Raw genomic sequence first — 27,500 nt, forward strand, 5'->3', positions numbered from 1 at the left:
CCCCCACAGTCGTCATTACTCTGAACTGTTGATCCCAAGTATTTGAACTCATCCACCTTTGCAAACTCTACTCCCTGCATCCTCACCATTCCTCTATCCTTCCTCTCATTCACACACATATATTCTGTCTTAGTCCTGCTGACCTTCATTCCTCCCCTCTCTAGAACATATCTCCATCTCTCCAGGGTCTCCTCAACCTGTTCCCTACTCTCACTAAAGATCACAATGTCATCTGCAAACATCATAGTCAGTGGGGACTCCTGTCTGATCTTGTCTGTTAAGCTGTCCATCAGCACTGCAAATAAGAAAGGGCTCAGAGCTGATCCCTGATGTAATCCCACCTCCACCTTAAATGCATCTGTCACTCCCACTGCAGAACTCACCCCTGTCACACTACCCTTGTACATATCCTGTACCACTCTTACACATTTCTCTGCCACTCCTGACTTCCTCATACAATACCACAACCCCTCTCTAGGCACCCTGTCATATGCTTTCTGTAAATCCACAAAGACACAATGCAACTGCTTCTTACCTTCTCTGTACTTCTCCATCAACACTATCAGAGCAAACATTGCATCTGTAGTGTTCTTTCCTGGCATGAAACCATACTGCTGATCACTAATCATCACCTCCCTTCTTACCTAGCTTCCACTACTCTTTCCCATAACTTCATGCTGTGACTGATCCATGTTATCCCTCTGTAGTTACTACAGCTGTGCACATCACCCTTATTCTTATAATTGGTACCCAAACACTTTTTCTCTACTCCTCACGCATCCTCTCACTTTCCAAGATTTCATTAAACAATCTGGTTAAAAACTCGACTGCCATTTCTCCTAAACACCTCCATGCTTCCACAGGTATGTCATCTGGAACAACAGCCTTTCCATTCTTTATCCTCTTCATAACTATCCTTACTTCCTCCTTTCTAATACATTGCAATTCCTGATTCACCATACCCACATCATCCAACCTTCTCTCTCTCTCATTCTCTTCATTCATCAGCCCCTCAAAGTATTCTTTCCATCTGCTCAACATACTCTCCTTGCTTGTGAATACATTTCCCTCATTATCCTTTATCACCCTTATCAGCTGCACATCTTTCCTAGCTCGGTCCCTCTGTCTAGCCAATTCGTACAGGTCCTTTTGTCCATCCTTAGTGCCCAACCTTTTATATAACTCTTCATATGCCTCATCCTTAGCCTTTGTCACCTCTCTGTTTGCCATGCACCTCATCTCCTTATACTCCTGTCTACTTTCTTCATCTCTCTGACAGCCCCACTTCATCTTTGCCAGCCTCTTTCTCTGTATACTCTCCTGTACTTCCTCATTCCACCACCAGGTCTCCTTGACCTCCTTCCTCTGTCCAGATGTCACACCAAGCACCTTTCTAGTCGTCTCCCTTACTTGCTCTGCCATAGTTACCCAGATTTATGGTAACTCTTCACTGCCACCCAGTGCCTGTCTTAACTCTTCCCTGAACTGAACCTCACAATCATCCTTTTTCAGTTTCCACCATTTGATTCTTGGTGCTGCCCTCACACTCCTCCTCCTCTTCTTGATCACCGATGTCATCCCACAGACCAAATTCTATGCTGCCTAACTACACTTTCCTCCTTCAAACTGACCCTCCTACATAGGATATAATCCACCTGTGTGCATCTTCCTCCACTCTTGTATGTCACCCTATGCTCCTCCCTTTTGTTAAAATATGTATTCACCACAGCCATGTCCATCCTTTTTGCAAAATTCACTAACATCTCACATTCTGCATTTCTTTGCTTAACACCATACCTACCCATCACATTCGCATCCCCTCTGTTCTCTTCACCAATATGCCCAATAAAATCTGCTCCAGTCACCACTCTCTCACCCTTGGATACAGTCATCACCACTTCATCCAACTCACTCCAAAATTTTTCTTTCTCATCCATCACAAGCCCAACTTGCAGAGTATATGCACTAACAACATTCATCATCACACCATCAGTTTCCAGCTTCATAAACATCACTCTATCTGGGACTATTTTCACCTCCAAAAACACTCTTGGCATACTGTTCCTTCAGGATAACCCTACACCATTTCTCTTCCCATCCACACCATGATAGAACAATTTGGACCCGACTGTGATACACCTAGCCTTACCACCCCCTTCCATCTGGTCTCTTGCACACACAATATATCAACCTTCCTTTTGTCCATCATATCAGCTAGCTCTGTCCCTATACCAGTCATACTGCCAACATTAATATACCAGTCATACTGCCAACATTAAAAGTTTCTACCCTCACTACCACGCACCTAGCCTTTCTCCTCTCTTCCTGCCATATGAGCATTGGACATCCTCCAGGGCATGTCTGTATATGCAAAGGCTACTGTGCTATCAAATGACTTAAGTGTGTTACAGCAATATTAAGAAAGTGTCACTAATTTTGGCCCATCGCCCCCCCCCCCACACAACAGCCAAGACAAGAAACACAAGTCGTGCAGGTGGGTGGCACCCAGGCAACAGGTGCGGCATGTCCGGGTAAGGCCACAGTGCACATCAATTTAATCATGTAGCAGTCATACTGTCTTCTATAGAGAATCTAGATGCATATGTCAGTTCAAACTGCATTTGTGAGTGGGGTTTACTAATGCACATAAGTGTACATCTATGGTGAAGGACAGCAAATTGTGTACTTTCAAAGCTTGTACTGTACATGTGAAGAAAAGTAGCATTCATCTTGTACCAATGCCAAATGTGATTCTGCTGATAATACCTCTCCCCACAACTACATAGGTAGCTCTGGTCTGGATTTGGAACAGCAGCCTGAAGCCAGTGAGTATGGGATTTTACTGTTGTCACTCACCAGTACCCCAGGCATGTTAAAGTCATGGATGTGACCATGCACACAACTGTTACTCTCAGCCATTTTGCAATATCTGCATGTTTACTTGTGGTGAGGTTAACTGCATTGCATTACAGTTTTCATCACAGGGGCCTATTTGCAGGAGATGTCACATATATGTAACATACCTCACAACCTGTCATTGCAAGAAATCTGGACAAAGACTGACAAAATGGGGGGACAATACCAAAACTAGGGACATATTTTATAAATTAGTGTTATACAGTGCATATAAATGGTGTACACACACCTATTAGAATGCCAGGTATTTGTGATATACACAAATTAGAGCACAATAAAACATTTCCGAACCCTTCCAACCTTTCCTGTGACGTATAACCTGTACAATTCAATTGTAAAAAAAACAAATCGGTTAGGGGAACAATTATGACACAAAAAAACATACAAGAAGGTAGATGCATATATGTGCACAGGTTGAAGCTAATACTGTGTTGAAGCATCTTTTGATATAATTTCAGCGTTATGCCTTCTTGGGTATACACCTGCCATCAATTGCAGAGACTCTTTGATTAACAGCAAATAATGGTCAGCTGTCCTACCAGGATTATCCTAGCATTTACTCAGTTGCCTGCTACAGCAACAGCCATAGTTCACATACAGCTTATGAAGCAGCAAAGAGATCTTATTTGTGAAAGGTATCAGCCCAGAGAAGGGTACACACACATTTCCACAGCATTGCTTATCCCATGGAACACAGTGAAGACAGTTATCAAATGGTAGTGAAAATATGGGGCAACAGTGACATTGCAAAGAACTGGACATCCCTCCAAATGTGTGGAAAATACAAGACCCAAACTGGTCAGGAAGGCTGCCAGGAGACCTACAGCAACACTACAGGAGTTGCAGTAATCTCTGCAAGTACTAGTTGTGTACTACATGTGACAACAATCTACTGTATTCTTCACATGTCTGGCCTATGGGGTAGGGTTGGAAGATGGAAGCCTTTTCTCACACAGAACAACATCCAGGTCTGGCACATATCTCAAGAAAAATACATCAGGTCTCCCAAAAGCATGTGGGGAAATGTGTTATGGTGTAATGAGACCAAGGTTGCACTTTTTTGCCACAATACCAAAAGGTTTGTTTGGCACAATAACAACACTGTGCCTCACCAAAATAACACCATCCCCATGTTGAAGCATGGTGATGGCAGTGTTCTGCTTTGAGGTTGCTGTTCATAAGCTGGAAGTGGGCCTTTAGCCAAGGTGGAGGGGACTAGGAACAGTTCAAAATACCAGTCCCTTTTGGCTCAAAATCTTCATGTGTCTGCTAGAAAGCTGTGGATGGAGAGGACTTACACCTTTCCACATGACAATGACACAAACCATACATCAAAATCCAAAAAAGAATGTCTTCACTAGAAGACAATCAATGCATTAGAATGGCCCAGCCACAGTCCACACCTACATCCAATAGAAAATCTGTGGGGTGCCCTAAAGAGGTCTCTGTAGAAGAGATGCCCTCACAATCTGAGTTGTTGGGCTACTTCTAGGGAGAATGTACAAATATTGCTAGGTCGAGATGTGCCATGCTGAGACACACCTCCCCAAGAGGACTGACTGCTGTTATGAAATCAAAAGGTGCTTTAACAAAGTATTAGTTTAAAGGTGTGCACAGTCATGCAACCAGCCAATTGTATGTATGTCAAATTCTACATGTTACCCCTAACCGATGTATTTGTTCTTCAATTGGATTGCACAGGATATAGGTCACATTAAAGGTGGGAAATGTTATCACATGACTTCCATGGTCTCATGTTATATATCAGAAAAACCTGGCATGTTAACAGGGGTGTCTACACTTATAATATCCACTGTAAGGTTAGAAGGTTGTTAGTGTAACCAGTTCTGTTGTAACATACATGTACTACAGGTTTTGAAGTGTGAAAGTCAAAATATGTCATTAATTAGTGACACCAGTCCTCAGATCATCCCAGTAATGTATCAGACAAACACTGGAATTATGACAAACAGAACAGAAATATGAGCCACACATGTAGACATTCAGCAACACTCTGCACAGTTGAGAGGTATGTTCTGTAGGAGTTGCCACTGTGCTATACAAGTGCATAGCAATTATATGTACATGGGTGCAGTGTGTGCCACTTGAAGGCCCATTCCCTACTAACACTACTCACATATCACATAGATGTATATAAGTAGTAACATTAAGTGGAAAGGGCTGCACTGCATGATGTTGAGGGTCTGTCCAGGGTGTGTATGTAGTGGTCTGACTGTGTTGTGAATGTCACTAGTTTGCTATTGTGAGGTCTGTGTAATGCTTGTCTGCCACCTCACCTGTATGTGTCTGTGTGTGTGTGTGTGTGTGTGTGTGTGTGTGTGTGTGTGTGTGTGTGTGTGTGTGTGTGTGTGTGTGTGTGTGTGTGTGTGTGTGTGTGTGTGTGTGTGTATGTGTGTGTGTGTGTGTGTGTGTGTGTATAGCAGCAAAAGTTATAGTGCAGGTATTCATTTACATATGTTGTCTTCACCCCACAGGTGGATATGGTGGTCGTGGTCCCTCCCACTCTGAATCTGATGTCAGAGTCTCTGCAGACTCTGACAATGATGATGGTCATAGTCAGGCACAGGTAGGGTTGTCAGGGCTGAATCTGTGCCATCGGTTGGCATCCCACAGTCATTCACAATGTCCCCGAACACAGTCTCAATGCTCACACATGCCCCATCCCTAGCAGCTACAGATGATGGACAGTTGGCAGGTGGTAGCATGTAACAGGCTACTGTGGTGAGTATGGCAGGTGTGAATTTAGACACGGGCCATAGCCAGAGTGCTAGCCAGAGTGCAGGTGAGGTCCCACACAGGCGGATGGACAGAGGTGCTTGCAGGTTGACTGCTGGTCATTAAGCCATTGTAGAAAGTCCCACAGCAGTTGTCACCAGACGCATGTTTCAGGCTGTCATGGATGCACAGGCATGTAGTGAATGCAACACCAGAAAAATACTCAGGGTGTTGGATGCAATTCTTCCTGATTTACGTGGCAACATACATGACCTTGTTGAGGCCACACGCCAAAATACTGAGGTCATGAATAGAAGGTGGGTGAGACCTTGGCAATCCTTGACCATGGCATGTCTGTGCTAGAGTGTATGGCGAGAGATGGGCATCAGCCATGTGGACAAAGGTAAACACCAACATCAGCTGACAGTCTATGGGGCCATGCACATTCACACTCCTGTAGTGGCAGTGACACCAGCACTACTGAAGTGGTGTTGCTGTCCACATCACAACAGAGCAGGCCATGGTCAAGTGGTCCTGGACGGTCCCCTCAGGGACATGGATCCAGCAGACAGCAGTCACCATCAGGAAGCTGTATTGCATTTGACCTTGGGCCTGGGTGGTGCCAGTGAGACCCCTCGTAGGACCAGTCCCCATGTCCATGGTCAGAGATGGTGAACTAGACACCCTGCCAAGTATTGTCCACAGCTGTCCAACATACCCCTGTGTAGGGCAGCCACATGGTGTGACTGTGTGCATACACACACACACACACACACACACACACACACACACACACACACACACACACACACACACACACACATCTGTATCACAGGTAGGTCACCTCCAGACACACACAGCACCTCTGCAAAGCTCATCTATAGGATACCCCTCCAAACACACAAACATGATGTCAACCATATGGCCCAGCCTAGGCCTCTGGCAAACTCACACCGCACCCTATGCATATGATGATACCTGTGCCACATCCCTGTCATCCATACCATCAATGCAGGGACATGCTAATATGGGTCTAATGCACAGGGTGAATATAGTACAGTGTAGCTATGTAATACTGTGTAATGTGCTGTCTGCTTGCATTTGTTATGGGTATACATAAAGGTGTAGGTACCTTATTAGCCATGATGCATTATTACCATTAGTACTACTGACTGAATGTAGTCTGACATGCTGTATTCTGTTTGTGTTCCAGGTGTCTGTGTGTCTGCAGGGGGTCTATATGACAGTATCGAATGGACTAAATAGCGAATGCTATTTAGTTGATCCGATACTGTCGAAATGGCAAAATAGCGAAGTCATGGAACATCAATTTTTTTCCCAGGGAAAAAATTCAGTGGGCCATCTTCAGGACTTTGCCATTTCCTCCACTATGGTGCAAACTCGGAGTTGGTATAGTTAAGTAGGGGGGTGTGGGGGGCACAGCCCCCCACATTGGGGTGTAGGGGGCAAAGCCCCCACTTAAATTTTGTGTTTAAGTTTTTTTTTTTTTTTTACGGAGCAGCAAATTTTTTCCCTGGGAAAAAATTTGCTGTTCCGTTTGTTTGATATTTTGTTGTTTAGATATTATTGGTACAATGAAATAGCGTTCACTATTTTCATCGTACGATAATATAATATAGATGCATCTGCAGGCTGTGGCCTTGCAGACATTACCAACATGGAGTATGGCAGAGAGGAAATACACTGACTGTTTCATAGCCAAGGTCCAGCTTTATATGTACGTTTACCAGGTGTGTATGCATGGAACAGTGTGTGAGGGACACTGTTGTCAGACAGTGTGACCTTGTATACATACCCCTTGTCACAGACAGGTAGCCTTCAGACATGTCAGCTCGGTGTTGTGTAGTACCACAGGCTCATACATACATACAGAACAAGTTACTGCAGTACTGTCAGCAGGTCCCTCACAACTGTAGCCAATAAATTAACTGCAACAGATTCACCTGTCAACATCTGTTGCCCCTTGTCCTTTCCCATATACTCAACCCTGATGCAGTTGGTGAGGGCATGCATGGTACTGTGTATGACAGGTTTGTGGTATGTATTCCTGAGTTCAAAGGGTGGAATAGAGAGAAAAAATGGCATATCCTTTGCATACACACAGTAAAGACTGACACAGGGGATGTGCATACAGTAACACAAACACAGTTGGCAATAGTTAGATTAGTAAACCTACATATCCACTTTAATGTACTATAGTGCTACATACACATGACATGCCCCACACAGATTATATGAGTGGGACATAGCCCACTATCTCTTACAACATGCAATGCTGTGAATGCCTTCATTGATGGTGAGATAACTCAACAGAAATAGCAACTGGAGTCATCTATTGCTCCTACAAGCCTGGACAAGTGATAGGGTAACATATGTTGCATCAGCATGATGTTTCAGTCAGGTATGATATTTGATGCTGGCATGTGTGTCACTATATTAACTGTGACCTATTTGGCAACAATATTACATACATGGCCATTGTTAGGGGACACATACCACATATAGGTTGCAAACATCTGGGTATTCCATAGACATCTGTACAGATGACTGGTATGGCCTGTACAATAGTTTACCATGCTGCATGTGGGGCAGATGCCATTAACACGCTATATAAAGTAATCCCATCAGGAGGTGGTAAACAGGTGTGGATGGTAGACACATCAAAATGGTATAACCCACACAGGATATGATTCTCACTCAAACACAGTGACAATAATGAGATTAGAACCCCTAACTATCCAGTTATTTCTACTATAGTGTTACACAGTTATCAGATGTGCCACAGAGCTTATATGAAGTCACCTTGTCTCAAGGTACTTCTAAGGTGAACAACATCAGCAGGCCTTGTACAGTAGGGTGATGGGAAGTGTACAGGGTGGTACACAACTCAAAATGGTATAACCCACACAAGATATGATTCTCACCCAAACACACACACTTGCCAGTAATGAGATTAGAACCCCTGCCTATCTAGTTATTTGTATTATAGTATTACACAGTTACTGCACATGCTACATAGCTTACTGGGCTGACAACTGGCCAAAGGTGCTGATAAGGGGAATGACATCAGCAGGACTGATAATGTAGGGCAGTGTGTGGGAGACTTATCAAATTACTTCTTACAAACATACACACTTACACACACACACTTATACACCCACACACACATTTACTGGATCTGTGAGATAACTGGGTTGACAACTGGCCAAAGATGCTAATAAGGGGAATAACATCAGCAGGACTGATAAAGTAGGACAGTGGGTGGGAGACTTATCAAGTTACTTCTTCCTACAAACATACACACTTACACATGCACTTATACGCCCACACACACATATTTGCTGGATCTGAGAGCTAACTGGGGTGACAACTGGCCAAACGTACTTCTAAGGGGAATGACATCAGTAGGGGCTGCTAAAGTGGGGCTCTGGGAAGTGTTGTAGGTGGGAATGGCTTAACACTGTTTCACCTACAAACAAACACACACTCCCTCACTCTCGCACACACAACTGTCTCACACACACACACACACACACACACACACACACACACACACACACACACACACACACACACACACACACACACACACTTGTCAGTATTGAGATTAGAACCCCTGCCTATCTAGTTATTTGTACTATATGATTATGCAGTTATCACACATGCTACAGAGCTTATAGTGGTGATAGCTGTCCATTGGAACTTCTAAGGTGAATGACAGCAGCAAATCTTGTGAAGTAGGCAATGTGAAGTGTACTGAGTGGGAACAGTCTCCTAATACTTAGGTCTATGGACACACACACACACACACACACACACACACACACACACACACACACACACACACACACACACACACACACACACACACACACACACGCAGGTGATGGTGATATTATAACCCCAGCCTCAGTACTATTACACAATGGGGCTCACCTTTTATGCTGGCATGTGCAACTGTTTACAACTGGTATGTCACTGTCCACATCAGGACATCGCTGTATGCCATTCAGGGTATCCATGTGTGTGGCTCACTCTGTCTGTGTCCCCCTGTGTCTCTCTCTCTCTCTATCACTGTCTGTCTCTCACTTCCCACATTTATGTGTGTGTATGATTGATATATGTTATCTGTTGCCTATATATATGTCTGTGTATCACATGCAGCAGACGCAGATATATCACATATGGGCCTCCTACAGCTAGTTGAGGGTAATCCTGTCTGATGTATGTGTGCGTGTAGGGACAGTTAAGGTGTACATAGCTGTCTGTATGCACAGACATATATGCACAATACAGTCCTATAGTCCGATGTGGGTTCCAACATGTCCTGTGATTCTCTAAGTGTAGGAGTATGGCCAGTGTGACCTTCTATAGTTAGAGTGGGACTCCATTACAGAGATAAGTGTACTCCAGTCCGGTGTTTTGTGTACTACAGCTACACCTCTCAGGATTACACAGGACTTTCCTTGGGGTACTGGGTTTTTTTAGCAGATATTTTTTCCTGACATATCTGTAGTCTGACACTGCAATGTATTGTGTCATTACCTAGTGGCAGACATCCTCAGATCATCACAGTGCTTTACCAGAGGAATACTAGTTGTATGATGCATAGACCAATATTATGAGGGCAGTTATGTACATTCTTGCCCAACAAGGCCAGTTGTGAGGTGTGGCTACAGCCAGTTGAGTGATGCACTGAATAAACAGTCCAGCAACTTCGTGATATACTGGCTGTGGATCTCCTGCTTGTGTGGTATCTTTCTAACCTGAAATGTCATATCCTGGTGTGGCCATACCTCTCAACTGAAGATTTTTTGGTAGATTCTCCAGGTGTTTGGATAAAGGTTTCATCCAGTCTATGTAAACTTGTGTTTTATGGCACATTAGTTACATATAATTGAAGAGTGATGTTACAAAATAATGACAGACATTACTGTTTCAGACTACATAACCTTCTGACAATTCCTGCTACTGCAAACCCCTCATCCTACCAACTTTCTCAGTATCTAAGGGCGATATTTACAACACATGCCTATCATTGTGCCTTTGTTCCACTTTTATTTCTGGCCTTGTCCAGATGTCTTGCTGTCAGAGGTTGAGAGTTATGGGTGTGGGTACAAAGTGCATTCTACTATGCAGTCATGTCCATTATATGTAAAAGCAAACACTATTGTGCCCTGTCTTGGGGACTAGAGGCATATCAGTAAAGATCACAGGTCAGATTGTAATGGCATACATTTGAGTTTCAGACTTCTTACATTTCATAACCTTACGGCAACTGCAAGACCTGCTGTGCTATCACTGTGTGAGTCTGTAGGGTGGTAATTTAATATTGCCACCATTTGTGGGCCGTTGCCAGACATTTCTCTCTGGTTTTCTACAGCTGACTTGCTGTGTGGGTCTGAGGGGTGGGTATGAGACCCCCACACTAACATCCATACCTGTGACCTATGACCCCCAGTTAGTTGGCCCCACACATATACTGCAGTGGGATTTGCCACTTTGGATATTACTGGATTGTGTGGGGAGGTCAGTATTGTGCAGATATTTCCTGGTATACCACATAGCTGTCAGTTGTCTGCTACTATCCCAGTAGGCCACTCCATTATCTTGCATGCATGCAGCATTACCATAGATATGCTAGCAAAACATAGTAATCCATTCATTGTTTGTTAAGAAGACTGAATTACCTTGTATCTGCAGCAGTTGTGAGGACGGTGCTTGAGGGCTGCCTATGTTGGATGCACACAGTACTCTGCTTTTACATGGTATGTTACAGGTAATGTGATGTATGTGTCATGCAGTTTGCTGTGTGTATGAGTCAGAGAGATATGTCAGTCCCTGAGGTCCCTGCAGTGTCAGTGTGTGTGTTATGCATTGCCTCTTTGCCAAGGCCTGAGCATACTGGGCATGACTCCATCTGTCTACAACAGCAGGCTCAGGAGCCTCCTCCTGTGAGTCCCTCTGTGGCTGCTGGGACCTTGGCAATGGTAGTGGGCTGTGTGGCCCTTCCATGTGCTGTTCCTGCTGCAGCTGTTTCTGCAAGATCATATTGTGTAGCATGGCCCATACTATGAACATGTGTGCACATGTGGCTGGAGAGTACTGCAAGGCTCCACCAGATATGTCAAGGCAGTGGAACCATGACTTGAGCATCCCAAACACACACTCTATAATTATCCTGGTTTGTGTGTGCCTCATTATGGCATTCTTGTGTGGGTGTCTGTGCATTTCTGATGGGTGTCATCATTCACGGCTCCAGTGCATAGCCAGAATCCCCTACCAGATGGCCATATGGGATGCCCCCACTGGCAAATGTCTGGTACAGCTGTGATGAATGCTATGTGTGGGAGTCATGATAGCTTCCAGGGCTGCCAGCACACACTTTCATGATAATGCCCTGGGCATTGCACACAACCTGGCAGTTGATGGAGGGGAAGCCCTTGCGGTTTATGTAGACCCTACCCTGTTCACTGGGTGGTGCTTTGATGTGGATGTCCATGCAGTCTAGTGCACCCAGTACCTCTAGGTACTCTGCTCCATGGTGGAGGAGACGCATATTACTGGTCCTCTCCTTACGGGTGTTGGGAAAGTAAATGTGCTCACTGGCATGCGGTAGCATGGCATCTAGGAACTGGTGGAGATGCAGATGACTGTGAGACCCCCATGATGTCCCCAGTAGGTCTTTGGAAAGTACCTATAGCTAGTATTCTTAAGGCTACACACACATACCTTGGTATCCACTGGGATGGGTTCCCCTCTGTTGGCTCTGGGTCTGAGTTGAGGCTGGCACAGCTCAGTGATTTCCTGCAGTATGTCTCTGTCCACCCTGTAGCGCTCTATTTCCAGATCATGTAGCCCCTGTAAGTTACCCTGGGTCTGAACACTCTTCTCCTTCTTGGTCTGTGGTGGTTATCAGCATTATCCTCCTCACCGACCTCAGCCTCTAGCACATATGATGGATCAAAGCAATGGCAGCCCTTAACACTTTTCTGGTTAAAACTCTCCCACATGTGTACACCAATAGTGCAGAGTTTGTGGGAAAAACAGACTGTAAGGTGTTTCCATAGTTTATACTGTTGTGCTGCAGATGCTGCCTGTATGATTGGCTGACTATGATGCTTTCTACCTGCTAGTTAGGTAATTTGTACTTGATTGATTTTATTCTGCTATTTCCCTTTTTTCTACCTTTTTCCATTACCATTTCCTCCCCTTTTAAACCCCGAGGCACACCGCGCAGACCTGCTGCCCAAATGTAAACAGTCCTGCTATTTCCATTTTTTTTTGTTTTACACCCAGTGTGAGCCATGCAAACCTGTTTAGCTAATGCAAACACTGAGAAATGGCCCTCCCTGGACACGAACACTCTCTTCATTTCATGGAAAAAGTCAATACTGCCTCAGACACACTCCCTTGCTTAGCTGTGCTTAGCTAAGCTTATCTGGGGGCCATGGAGCTCCAATGTGCTTACACCATTCATGACACACTCCCCTTTTATATCTGCTGCTCCTCCTACTTACACAACCGTGTTATAGCACCTACACGGTTAGGTGTAGTTTGGCACTTAGAATATTTTTGTTATTCAGTAAATTTCCCCTCATTTGCATAGCCTACTGCATTAGTCCCTAGTTACTGCACTACACCAGAGCCTTCCCCGTTAGCAATCACTGTTCCTTGGTATTGTTTTGATTTTGCATGCCATAGGCTATAATGGCAAAATGCAGATTTCCCTTAAAACTGTGTTTTCACATTTTTTTTATTTTCAGCATGATCCCGTTTGCGTGCCGCTGCCTTATGCTTTAATGGCTGAGAGTGTTCCAAACAAACCCTTTAATTTTGAGAAAAATTAAACACTTTTTCATTCTTTTATTCGAGCTGTCATGCCTTTGTTTTAATTTTTGGAGAAATGTATTCGGCTAGTAGCCGAATACATTTCTGCAACTAACACTATTCTTGCATGGATTCCTGCCTGCATGCTGAATCGCTAATTCACCTCATTTGCATGTTTTTCACCAGCAATTGAGGTAATTAGCATTGTGCATTGGTGTCTGTGAAGGAATAGTGTAGGCAGGCTCATGCACATCAGAACAGTAGTTTACTGGATCGCTCGGCAGCTATATTCCATGCAGGAACAGCTACAATGTTCCTGCATGGAGATTTCAGTTTATTGAATCCCATGATGTGTTACTAATGGGTTACTTGCCCATATCTTGGAAGAATAAAAGACATTTTGCTATATATAGTTTTTTGAATGTTGTTCTGTTTTTGAAGTTTTTTTACATTTTATTGTATGACTATATCCTAATTTATTTTAGTTCCCTGTAAAAGTGTTTGTAAGACCAGTGGAAAATGAGTCATGTAAACCTTTAAACAAGGAGTCATTGTTATGACATATAAGGTACAAATATTAAAGATAGTTAAAATTGTAGAAATGGGGCTCCCATTGGCTCAGCCTTTGAAATATGTTGCTTACTATGTGGTCTGTCTTACTCAAAATGGTATGTTAAAATAACTCTGATGTGGTGTAGGTATCCCTGTATTCTTGCATTAATATTGAATGATATTTGTCTGGTGTTTTATCTTTAAAAACATAAATTAATTTGTTGCCTGGATTTACAAAGAGCAAATCTGTTGACTTTGCTTTCCTGGTATGTTAATAGATTAACAAGTCTCATTAATGGACAAAGTTTTTGCATTTTTTAAAACAAAAATATAAATCCTCTTTAGTGCTGTATCACATGACCCCTGAACATACCTCTCAACCTCTTAAAACCAGAAACTGGATAAAGCCAAAAATAATGGGTGTACAAAGGTCCAAAAATTAAGCTTTGAAAGTTGTTAGAATAAAATGTGTTGAGTTAACATGCATTATATGAAGGATATGAAGTCTGAATTTCAAATATCTGTCATTATTTAGTGACTTCAGTCCTTGATAGTTTGCCAGAAAAAAACACAAATGTTATTAAGTAACAGACCAAAAATATGAGGTAAAAAATCTGGACATTCTGTGAAATCCTGGACAGTTGAGAGGCATGCCCTTGAACCTGAACAAGAGTGAACATTTGAAACTACTGAAACTTTAGTTCCAGAAAGCAGTTTTTCCAAGATATGAACTAACAAAACATAGTAAAGAGAATCATTATCCTTTCCATCTTCTTTAGAGAAGAAAACACCTGGTAAGGAGGGAAGATATTTTGTCAAGGTGATAAACTAACTATAGCATCAATATATATATACCTAGCAGAACAGAACTGTGAGAATTTGGAATAATGTTAAAATTATTGCATTGTAGAAAGACATGCTCTTGTTAATTTGAGATCGGAATATGATTGCTAGTCTATGACATGAGCACTGAAGGCCTAGAATGACTAAACTGACTCAAATTAATAAGTTATTGGTTTGTTATTTTAAAGTGTTTGGCTCGACTGATGTGGGATTGTTTGAGTCTCCTAAATATATCTATTATTCATCTAGATACAGAGTTTAGTTGTGAGTAGATAATAAATTTATTGAAGAATGTGCTTAGAGAATTTAAATTTTTTTAAATTTGAAATTGGTCCTTAAGAATTATCTAATCATGCTCCACTTATGACTGAGATGAAATATGCAGACATGTTTCTTGATAAGAGACACTGGTATATCCCTGCATTCATGCCAGAGAGAGGAAAGCCATAGGGATATGGATTACTAACTTATCAGACTTGATAAGTCAGATGGTTGTGAATTCTGTAGCTGAGTAGGATTGAGTCCAGTTATGATTAAGGTTAAAGATACATGACTAGACCAGAGAACTTAAAGGAAAGGAAAAAAGGTAGAGGTTTTTTATTTGAAATCCAGAGTTACAATTTAAAAAAAAACACAAGAGTTGTTCCCTCAAGAACATCTGTCACTAGTATAGGTAAAACAAGAATTACATTAATATTTAGATAATCAAATCTGTTTTGGGAAGGTTACTCTGGACAGCTTCACCTTGACAGTGTAATGAAAGCTGTAAGAACATTGGTAGTAAGGTGGAAGGAACATCAACTTGAGATAGTGTCTGAAAGATGAGGATACTACTACTATAGTACATATCTTTAAACCACATAGCACAAGAATTGAGGGCAAATACAAAACTAACAGAGGGAAAAGGCCCAGAATTCAGGGACATGTTTTAAATATTACTGTTACAGACTTAAAAAGTTGCAGAACAACAGATTTTGCACTGCATGCATTTTCTGAAGCCTATGAAGTATGAAAAATCAAATGTCTAACATTATTTAATGACTTTAGTCCACAATGATTTTCCAGAAGATGACAAATTTTATGAGGAAAAGACCAAAAATATGAGGACAAAAATCTGTACATTCTTCAAAAAATGTGAACACTTGAGAGGTATGTACCCTGTTCGAATACTGGAGATCATTAAATTATGTTACTAAAAATGCACTCTCCTGACAGTAGTACTGGGTTTGCATGGGGATAACTTCAAAATAGGATCTCATTGTTATTATCAAATTAAAAGAAGGTAAAGATTATATGATAATGGCATTCATAATAAAGGAAGTGTTACAATGCTTAATTGCCTCTCAAAAGACTTTAAAGTCTCATGTGTCTAATGGACTACTTGTGGAACATTGCAAGTTACCAGGTATGAGATGTATAGTAAAACAGGTGATCATTATGAAACGACTTTTGCAAGATAGAATACAATGCAGAACATGGCAGGAGACCATGACTAGTGTCATTCCCAAAAAAGATAAGGATCCATTTAATAATCCTGTGGCATATACTGAACATATCTTTAAAGGCATAAATAATGTACAGGTGAGCAATTAGCAGCTGTTAGGAAAACTGGATAATTGGGATACAGGCATGGTAAAGCACTCCAATAGGCTGGAGGAATATGGAATAACATTTTATGAAAGTAAACCTTTCTTTGTATATAGATTTGTTGATGAGTACATTGTTAGATAAAAGGAGAAGAATCAATTAGTAACAGTGATCATGGAAACAAATGCAGTGGTATGATTCAAGATGGCCTGAAACAGGCATAGAATAGTAGAGCAAAACAATAGTAATAAACTGAAACCAAAGAAAATGTGCTCTGTAGACTTGTCAGAAGAGAGTGGAAAGAGAGTGGCATTGCTAATCATTTTAATGATTTTTATGAGTTTAATTTCAGCTTACTTTTAGGACTATACAATATTAAGTTGGTCTGTCATTCATTTTGTTTTAAGTACTAAACAAATTATGGAGTTTAGCATACTTTCATACTTTTTCTATTACTATTTTCAAAAATGTTAACAGAATTTTTTTAATTTGTTCTCTGCTTCAATGAAGAGTCTATGGGACATACGTTCATTAACATTATAGCTTACCTGCAAAGGAACAAGATATTCAGGCTAGATACTACACAACATTACTGCAGTCTATGATCCCCTCCCTGCCCTTCCAACAACTCTTATCAGAGGCATTTAAATGCCTTAAGGTCACTTCTGCTGTGACTGACTCAGCGGTTGGAAAGGCTTGGTAAAACCTCTTCTAGCCATTCACTTGACACAGACGCTTGACCTTTTTAGGTCCCACTTCTACTTGTCTGTCATGTTATATATAACAACAGTGTAAAATCACCTAATGGTTGTTCCCCCAGGTACTGGGAACACTTGGCTCTACATGCAGTAGACAATTCTATAGATACTAAACTATTTAAAACAGTCTCTTGCTATTAGTAGTTTACTGAAACAGTCTGTTATCATCCAGATATTTGATCACCATAATACTAGTCAAAAAAGAAAGTAAATAATGAAAGAAAGGCCGATAGGCTCATGTGAGCATCATTTTGAAACAAGGATATTTAAATATTATAAATACATCTTCAGTGTATCATCTCAGAAAAGTACATAACAGGAAACTTTGAATCATTTCTTTTTCCTGTCTTGTTTATCTGACCGTGAAATTGAGAAGCAGACCCTTCTATGGTCTAATAATTTTTGAAAGCTGTGCAGCATAAATCCTGTGCATTTGCTTTTTATGAGAGTAGAAGGCAAGCTGTCCAAAACTGCGGGGTACGGTTATGAACATGCATTTGGAAGTTCCAGAAGTTCATGTAGGATAACTTAAACATAAAAGTTTTATCTTTAGCATGGTATGTGTGGAGATTTGTGCTGTTCATAAAACAGGCAAAGAAAGTGATACAACAAGAAACCTAGCAAATAAGAAAAATCCAGTATTTTTGATGAACATTAAACTAATTACTGTGGTAATAGTTGTTTAGGCTCAACAATCACTGGGAAGGATAAGAAACCTGAAATAGAATTATCTCATTCTCAAAACAATGAACACTATAGCATTAAACTGTTTAATGCAGGTGTGGATGCCTACAGGATGGTTTTTATTGTGTGTGTGTTTATTTTGATTATTGTTAAGAGTGAAAATGTGAAAATAAGAAATGCAACTTCATTTTATAATGTTACTTGAAGAAGTAAGACATTTCAGAAACAATGACAAAAATTCTTAACAAAATTGTTTGTTTCAGAAAAAAAATCCATGAAAAGCTTTTTTCTGAGTGACTGCTTATAGAGATCACCACCTAAAGGTTGCAACTGAAAAATAAAGCATTTTTTTATTATTAAGTAGACTTTTGGAAGTGAATAAGAAGTCTGAAGCTTGCAAACTTGCTAAGGACTCAAACAAACATTGCATCTAAAAATGTTTGTATCAAAAAGCTAACATAATGCAGTATGTCATATCATTCTGTCATAAATTCCCTTTCTCAAATCTCATAAGTAAGAAGTCCAGTGCACTTTCAACACCAGGTTGGAATTACTAGAAATATTCTTGACTATGAACTGTCACTTAGACACCAGGTCTGTTTCATATGATCAGAAAATCATATGATAGAGACTTACAATATTGAATCTTGGAATGTCGAACCGGTAAATGGCTTGATGGTGGCCAACCTATGGTTCAGAAAGAGAGACAGTCAAAAGATCATATATAAGAGTGTCCAATATTCAACTCAGGTATACTTCTCCTAATAAGTATAGGACACTAGGGAAGAATTAGCAATTGCAAAGTCATCCCCAGTTTACCAGTTGGCCCACAGCATAAACCACTTGTTGCCCCAATCAGCTGCAAGCAGTGGTTATAGAAAGCTCTAAGGTCAACAGAGACCAAGTTGAAGACCTGGAAGTTGACAGGAGAGAAGGCACAACAGTTCAAGGATTTGCTCAGGGCTCTAGCACCTCAAGAAGAAGAGGAAATAGGTGGAGTCAAAAAAAGAATGGCAGTGTCTTAAAACAGTGTGAGTGAGGACTTCAGAACAGATAAGAGTCCAAGCCAGGTATGGAATTAAGCTAATTAATGAAAGCTGGTGGTGGAATGCAGAAGTCCAGGAAGTCATCAAAAGAAAGAAGGAGTGCAGAAAAATGTGGGAGATAGACAAGACAGACTAGGCTAAGAAGGAATGCTGTTTGGCTAACAAAGAAACTAAGAAAGGAGTTGTAATAACAAAGAACAAGGCATTAGAGGCACTCTACTAGCTTCTGGAAAGTTACTCAGTAGTCAGCACAAATAAAGTGCATCAGGTTGTAAGGCAAAGGTGGAAAGATAAAAAAGATAATCAAATGCCCTTCATAAGAGATGTCAGCAACAACTTGCTCACCACTCCACAGGACATTAAAGGAAGATGGAACGACTACTTCCAGCAGCTTCTGAATTAAGAAAACCGCACAAAAGATGTACTGCCCCAGACACAGCTCACAAAGAGAGAAGAGGATGAGCCCACCATAGAAGAAGTAAGAACAGCACTAAGGAAAATAAAGTCAGGGAAAGAAGATATGATAAAGATGTTGGGTGAAACAGGGGGAGAAACTGCTCCCACCCCCAAGCAGTCATACCAGTGTGGAGAGAAAGGTGTATCCCATATGACTGGAGAATAAGCATAGTAATCTCATAGTAGTGTCAGTGTTCAAGAACAAATGGGACATTTATAAGTGCAGGCAGTACAGAGGTATCAAACTTCTGTCACACTGCATTAAAGTTCTGGAGAGGGTGATTGATAAATGAATACATAGAGTAGTAGAAAGTAAAATGGGAGATGAGTAGTTCAGATTTAGATCAGGATGCAGCACAACTGACCATGATGCTTGCAGTGAGACAGATAGTTGAGAAGAAGCTAGAGCTGAGGAAAAACTCAAACTGGGCATTCCTAGACTTGGAGAAAGCATATGACAAGGTCCCAAGAAAACAGATTTGGGCAGTCCTTTGGTGGTTCAAGTCCCAAAGGCATTGATAGAATTAGTGAAAGCTATGTACAAGGACCCAATGACTAAAGTATGAACAGTGTTCAGTCTCATAGAGGGGTTCTCAGTAGGAATGGATGTGTATCAAGGTTCACTTCTTAGCCCACTACTGTTCATACTGCTTATTTGAACTGTTTCTTTCTGAAATTGGTACACCTTGTTTGCTGTAGCATAGACTAGATTCAGACCTGGTGAATCTAGCTTTGTTTGTATTACTTGAGCACTAATCCAGGCCATCTTTTTTTGGAGAAGGTTCCCCTGCACCCTAGTGGCAGGAGTGTGCACTTAGAACTTGTCTGATCGAATACTGCTAGATAGGGACTCAGTTTTAGCTTTTTATTGGTTAATTGGTTAATTTGTTTAAATCAGTTTGCTCATTTGCTACTGTTATATTAAAAAAATACACTTTATGCATCACTGCTTAGCTAGGGTTAAACTATTTCCGGCACCATAATGTCTGCTGTTCACATTTTCCCTTAGAATTAGCCAGTTGTTTTAGTTTTAGCACTCAAATCTGTTTCTTTGAGCTTAGCACTTGTTCAGAACTCATTGCAAGCACCAAATAAGCTACAAATTACTACAGCACTTAACTTTCCTCACTTGTCTAGAGGAAAACAGTTTTTAGTACTTAATAAATAAGCACATATCCAGGCATGTCTAAGGGTCAATTCCTGGTGTTTTCTCCTGTCTACCTGATGAATATGGGCCTCTTGGGGCAATGCAGCAATTGCCTCATGTACACAGACAACCGCCTCCTCCTACCACCCAACACTACAACATGTGAGAGATGCACTCATATAGCCAAACTGGAAGCAAAGCTCTCTTCACCCAAGACTGGACTAGACAGTCAAGAGGAGAAGGTCAGCACTTGCACCACACCACACTCATCACATAGTCCCTCAAAACCTACACCACCAAAGCACACACATAGAAACACAAAACACACACCTACATTCATGGAGGCTCTCAATAAAAATCTGCTCAAGCAACAGAGACCTCCAAAGCAGAAACGCAAGCAACCTCCACCCCCCAATGCAACCCAAATGACACAATAGCCTACAAACTCAGTGTGCCACTCAACCACAGCCCATAAGGCATAACAACGTACCCAACACTCTAGTCATAGGTGACTCTATAGTCAGGCACACTGATGTTCCACTCACCAGGCTAAACAAGGAGAAAGTTACTGTCAGCTGCCTGTTGGGTGCCAGGATCCACCACATAATGCATGCACACAGTTCACACCACAACAAGTACAAATATGACTCTGTCATTGTCCATATTGGTGTGAATGACCTGAGACATACTTCCCTGGACTACATGAAAAGAGACATGGATGAGCTCTCCAATCTTGTAGCCCAGGCAGGTATGACCCTATCCCTGAGTAGCATTCTGCCATCACCCAGAATGATACCACAGTACAAGGACAAAATGATTGACTTCAACAATTGGCTAAGCTTCTGTTGTAATTCTCAGAGAATCCAGTATCTGTCTGCCTGGGATGACACGATCGACAGACCACGATGCTTTGCCAGAGATGGCCTGCACCTGTTGCTCTTGGAATTCCAGATACTGCCTAAGGCTCTTGTCACCCCATAGTGCCTTTTTTAAGCAAGGTTCAAATGACAAATTCACCACCGTAACAGGTACAAGCAAGCAAAATTTGAGGATAATGCTACTCAATGCCAGAAGTCTAAACCTCAAAATGCACTCACTCGAGGCACTCCTTAAAATGGAGAACATCGATATCTGTGCAATGACAAAGACCTGGTTCAAGGCTCCAGAGAGCACCCCTGCATTACCAGGCTATAATTCATACCACACCTTTCGACCACCTAACCTGGACCAAAACACTAAAGGTGGAGGTATGCCCATATTCATTAAGGATATCCACACCTCCTGGCTAGTTGCACAGCATAATGCATCTGAGATTATCCAAGTGCAACTAACTCTGGGCAAGACCACAATCCAAACTGTAGCTTGTTACAGATCCCCCACCATGCCCTAGCATTCCCACTCCTCATTTCTTGATACACTGGAAAATATTAGGGTACACCCTAACTCCCTAATAATGGGCAATTTCAACTACCCCACTGTTAACTGGGAAAACTATTCATGTACCAACTCTTTTGCTCAATGTTTCCTGGAATTCATAAATTCCAGTGCAGTGGCTCAACTTATGTACACCCCCACCAGGGGCAGCAATATCCTAGACCTGGTCATTACCAACATGGGTGACCAGTGTTCCACACCAGAGGTCAATTCCTCATTTGTCAAATCCGACCACAAGCTAATCACCCTAGACATCCACATCCCGCCCCCACCACCCATTAGGAAAACCACCGTAAAACATTTCTCCAAAGCCAACTTCATGCTTCTCAAGACAGAAGTGGCAAACTTCACGACACCCATGCAGATGGACAATAGAAGAATGACTGTTGAATCCTACACATATGCACTTTATAAGTACTTAAACGAGTGCATGGATTGCGCTATCCCTAACAGAACCAAGATGCTATCCTCCAAAGAAAGAAAGCCAATCTGGTGGTCCCCTGCAATAAACAAACTCTACAACAGAATAAAGAAACTGTTGCAAAAAAGAGAAAAATCCCATGATTGGAGGAACTCCCTGGTCAGCCTCAGTAAGAAGCTGAGATCCCTCATAAAATCCTTGAAAGCTAGTTACGAAAACAAAATCACCACTGATTCTAAAGACAACCAAAATAATTCTATAGCTATGTGAAGAATCTCAATGGCACCACTCAGATATGCTCTGAGTTACAGCACAATGGCACTAAATACACAGAACCAACTGATATTGCCAACATCCTGGCAGATAGGTTCAGTGCTTACTTTACCCCCCCTCTCACCCCCTAAAGCGCCCATCTCTATACTGAAAGAATGCAAAGTTCATGTAATCACTGCTGCACAGGTAAAAAACACACTCTCCAAAGCCAAGAACACAGCAGCCATGGGACCTGGCAACATCCCAGGCTATGTTCTACACAAACTGCAAAATGAACTGGCACCCCACCTAAGTACCATGTTCAATCATAAACTCACCTCAGTCTTTGTGCCCACTGAATGGTGCACAGCAAAGGTTATCCCACTCCACAAAGGGGGAGCCACCACAGACCACGGGAACTAACTGCCCTATTAGCCGGATGAGCCTGGTCTGCAAGGCCATGGAACGCATCATCATGGAACTTATAAACAAAAACATTGGTAATCTCCAAACTCTGGACCCAATCCAGTTCGGGTTTTTAAAAGGCAGATCATGTCTCCTAAACCTGAGAGACTTCTATGAGGCAGTCCCCAAAGCCGTAGATGAGGGTAAGGTGGTTCAGACAACCTATCTAGATCTCTCCAAGGCTTTTGACACCATCCCCTATTCCGGAATTATAGACAAACTCACTAAACTACTTATAAATTCCTATGTCATAAGATGGTTTGCCAATTGGCTCTCTGACAGAACCCACACTGTGAATGTGGCTGACTCCAAATCTGACTTCAGACCTGTGATAAGTGGAGTACACAGGGTTCAGTTCTGGGTCCTCTCTTGTTTGGTATCTACTTCTCTAAAGTACAGGCTAACATAGAAGGCCTTTGGCTAATGAAGTTCATAGATGACTGCAAACTAGGAGTCATAATCAAAACTCCTAATGATGTGGATATCCTACAAAAGGGCCTTACTGAGACAGATGCCTGGTGTCAAAGCCATGGCCTCAAGCTCAATGCCAAAAAGTGCATTGTCATCCCCTTTGGTAAAAACTCTGTACCCATGAACTACCACATAGTTGGTAGTCTACTTAACACTGAAAGTGTGATAAGAGACCTTGGGACACAGGTGGACAGTAGTCTCTCCTTTGATAATCACATCACCACAGTAGTCAGGAAATCCTTCTATGTGGTGCACCTCATCTCAAAAGGTTTCTCATCCAGGAAAAAAGAGGTCATTGTTCCCCTCTACTTGTCACTCATTAGACCCATTATAGAGTACAATGCCCCTTTTGCTATGTACCTCACAAGACAGCTACAACAAATGGAAAAGCTGCAGAAATATCTCACAAAGAGGATTACTGGCCTCAAACAGATGCCCTATGCAGACTGTCTCAAAAAACTCCAGCTTTACTCCATTGCATATCACCTACTCAGAGGTGATCTCTGCCTAACATACAAAGCTATGTCAAACCCAGAGCTGATGGACATGCTCCACTTAAAGAAACCCCAATCCCTTCGAGCTACACACTTTAGGATCCTAAATCTTGTCACCACAATAAACAGTACATGCTGGAGGGATAGATTCCTGTCACAGAGACTTCCCATACTCTGGAACAAACTACCTATCTATATCAAACAAAGCTCCTCATTAGCACTCTTCAAGAAAAATCTTGATGATTGGATGGGAAATAGGAAATTCAACCCGGGGATCACTTCTGTGGCTCTGCTTGACAGGGGTACAGGAAAATAATTTTCTTGGGTAGCGAAAGCCAGGGTACTTTTTTGGCTGGGCTTATATAGGCCCTAGGGTCAATAGCCTAGTACCTACCTATGAACCTATGACCTTATGATAGACTACATAAGTGATCAGGTTGGATGGGACAGATCAACAAAGCTGCTATATGCAGAAGATGTGGCATTACAGGCAGGATCTGAGTAAGAACTTCAGCAAAGGATATTGGAATGGAATGCAAAACTGAAGGCACATGGGATAAAAATGGATATAGGTAAGACAATTGTAATGGCAGCAAATGGGGAAATCAGAAGAAGCAGAGACTTGAGATAGAAGGGAAAACAGTGGAACAGGTTAACAGCTTCAAGTAACTGAGAGGGGTGGTTAGGAGAAGGGAAGCTGAATGAAGAAGTCAAAGCTAGAATCAGAGGGACTACAGCTAACTGGCACAAAGTGTCAGGTATAATGTATGACAGATTAGTGCCAATGAAGCTGAAAAGTAAGGGATACAAAGCAGTGAAGCAACATGTACTACTGTATAGTACAGAAACCTGAGCAGTAAAAGCAAAACAGATGAAGAAGCTAGAGGTGATGGAGGTGATGGAGATGAAGTACCTGTGACAGGTGGTAGCATGTACACTGTGGGACAGACAAAGAAATGAGGACATCAGAGCAGAAGCCAAAGTAGCTCTATTTGTCCAGAGGGTTTTATTAATCCAGAAGAAGTAACACCACCATGAAATATTGGTGGTCTTGGGCTGACATTCCTGTAACAGTACCTACTCTGGGCCAATAATCAAGGAGCCTCAATCCTCACCACTGACAGCAGTAAGGAACAACCACTGGGAACAAAATGGATACACACAGTATTTTCAGATGTAGCTCTCTGCGCCAAGCACAATTTCCCTTAAGAGCACACAGGGAGCACACTCCAGATCTGTGGCTGGACTCTCTCTCTCTCTCTCTCTCCTGTCCCCAAACAAGACTCCACACTGACCACTTTGGAGCTCTGTGTCTCTGTTCCAAGTAGCTGACAGAGATACTTTGATTCACTTTCACAGACGCACACACACACACACACACACACACACACACACACACACACACACACACACACACACACACACACACACACACACACACACACACACACACACACACACACACACACACACACACACACACACACACACACACACACACACACACACACACACACACACCTGGGAAAGGCTGGCACAGATTTACCAACTGTGCCCCCTCTGCCCAGACTATAAGGTAATTATACTGCCACCAGTCAGCTACTCTAAATCTCTTACAAGGGTACCCAATTATATTGAATAAAATTAATACTAATACAAATGGTAGTGTTGACCAAACAGCAAGGCTTTCAGGAACAGCCACAGTGTCACCGAATAAATATAAATACTCTCAAAGGTTGAACTATTCTTTAAAAGACCAGCCACAATGAAAAGTTTAAATATACTTAATAATAAATAACAAACACACATGAAAATACTAAATATCTATTTACAATAAACACCAGAGTTTCAGTCACAGGAAATATTAAAAATAACACGGATGGATTCACACAGATACAGAAAAACAATACTTAACTAATCTGACTGATTTAAAGAATTATTATTCCCTGATTACTTACTAAAGAAAGGCAAGATGAAGTGTGCTAAGTTACTTATTACAGCAAGGCAAGATGAGATGTGTGGTTGCATGAGATATCTGTGAGAGATCTTTCCTGTTAAGTTTTGAAGAACAAATTGCTGCTGCATGAGTTCCAGAATGTCTCTCACTAATATCTACAGTGCTAGTTATGGAATGACATCACATCTGGTCACCTGACCTTGGTACAATACACACCCAGAGGTTGGCTAAGATCTGTTGCAGCATCTGAAAGCTATAAAACAACTTCAAAAACTTCCACCCTTCTAGGGTAGCAATTAGTTTACCCTGAAAGACAATACAATTAGATTCCTTGTCCTGGATTTCCCAGACATTATTTTGCCTATGGCTGCAATCAGACCTGTAAGGTAAAATCTTTATGGCATAAAGCAACCCATTTAATTTTCAACCTATGTTTCAAAATTAGCTGGACTGAGATTAAACTCTTCCCTTCCAAAATTCTCTGTTAAAACATATACATTTAATCAGTTATAATAATACTGCCTGACATACAGGTATATCTGTTTTCTGTCCAGCAAGACCCATTGTTGATGCATTTTTAAAACAAGCAACTTTATAAATACATTTTTAACACAATTGCCTGTACAAATCAATGTGATAGTCAAATGACATAAAATTATTTACAAAACTCCAGCTAGCTATGCTGCCATATGTTACACATGCACTGCCCTAATCTCTCTGGCACAGATGACACTACCTAATATAATCACAATTCCAAATAATGGCTAATATTTTCCTTTCATATTTTAATGATTTGAATAATGAATATGCCGAAGTATTCTCTGCATGTGTGTGTGTGCGTGCATGTATGTGCTTGTGTTTGTTTGTGTGTGTTTCTGTGTGTGTGTGTGTGTGTGTGTGTGTGTGTGTGTGTGTGTGTGTGTGTATGCGTGTGTTTGTGTGCATGTATGTGCATGTTTGTTTATGTGTGTTTCTGTGTGCTGTGTATGTGTATATGTGTGTGTGTGTGTGTGTGTGTGTGTGTGTGTGTGTGTGTGTGTGTGTGTGTGTGTGTGTGTCTATGTGTGTGTTTGTGAAGGCATGTGTAATGTGACTTACTGTTATACAATTGATTCATGCAGTACCAGGTGCCCCTCCACAGCTCAGCTGCCTTTGAATACTGTTATGTATATACAAAAGTACTATCTTGCCCACGCCTATGGAATATTCTGTAAGTGTTACTTGTACTATTACTTTCTTCTCTGAATTCACTATTGGCATTAAATTCAGCTAAAACTTATTTATGAAGCATGCTTGTACAATGCATATTCATGAAAAACTCATTTGCTTGAAGCAGTACTGAAACAGCATTGGTTTTCATCAGATAAACACAAACCCTTGGTGGTTTCATTGTTTCTTTTACAGCTGTTAGTTTTTGTACTTATTCTGAT

The sequence above is a fragment of the Protopterus annectens genome, chromosome 1.part1, assembly GCF_019279795.1.
Source record: "Protopterus annectens isolate FY-2018-M chromosome 1.part1, PAN1.0, whole genome shotgun sequence".
NCBI classification, from domain to species: Eukaryota; Metazoa; Chordata; order Ceratodontiformes; family Protopteridae; genus Protopterus; species Protopterus annectens.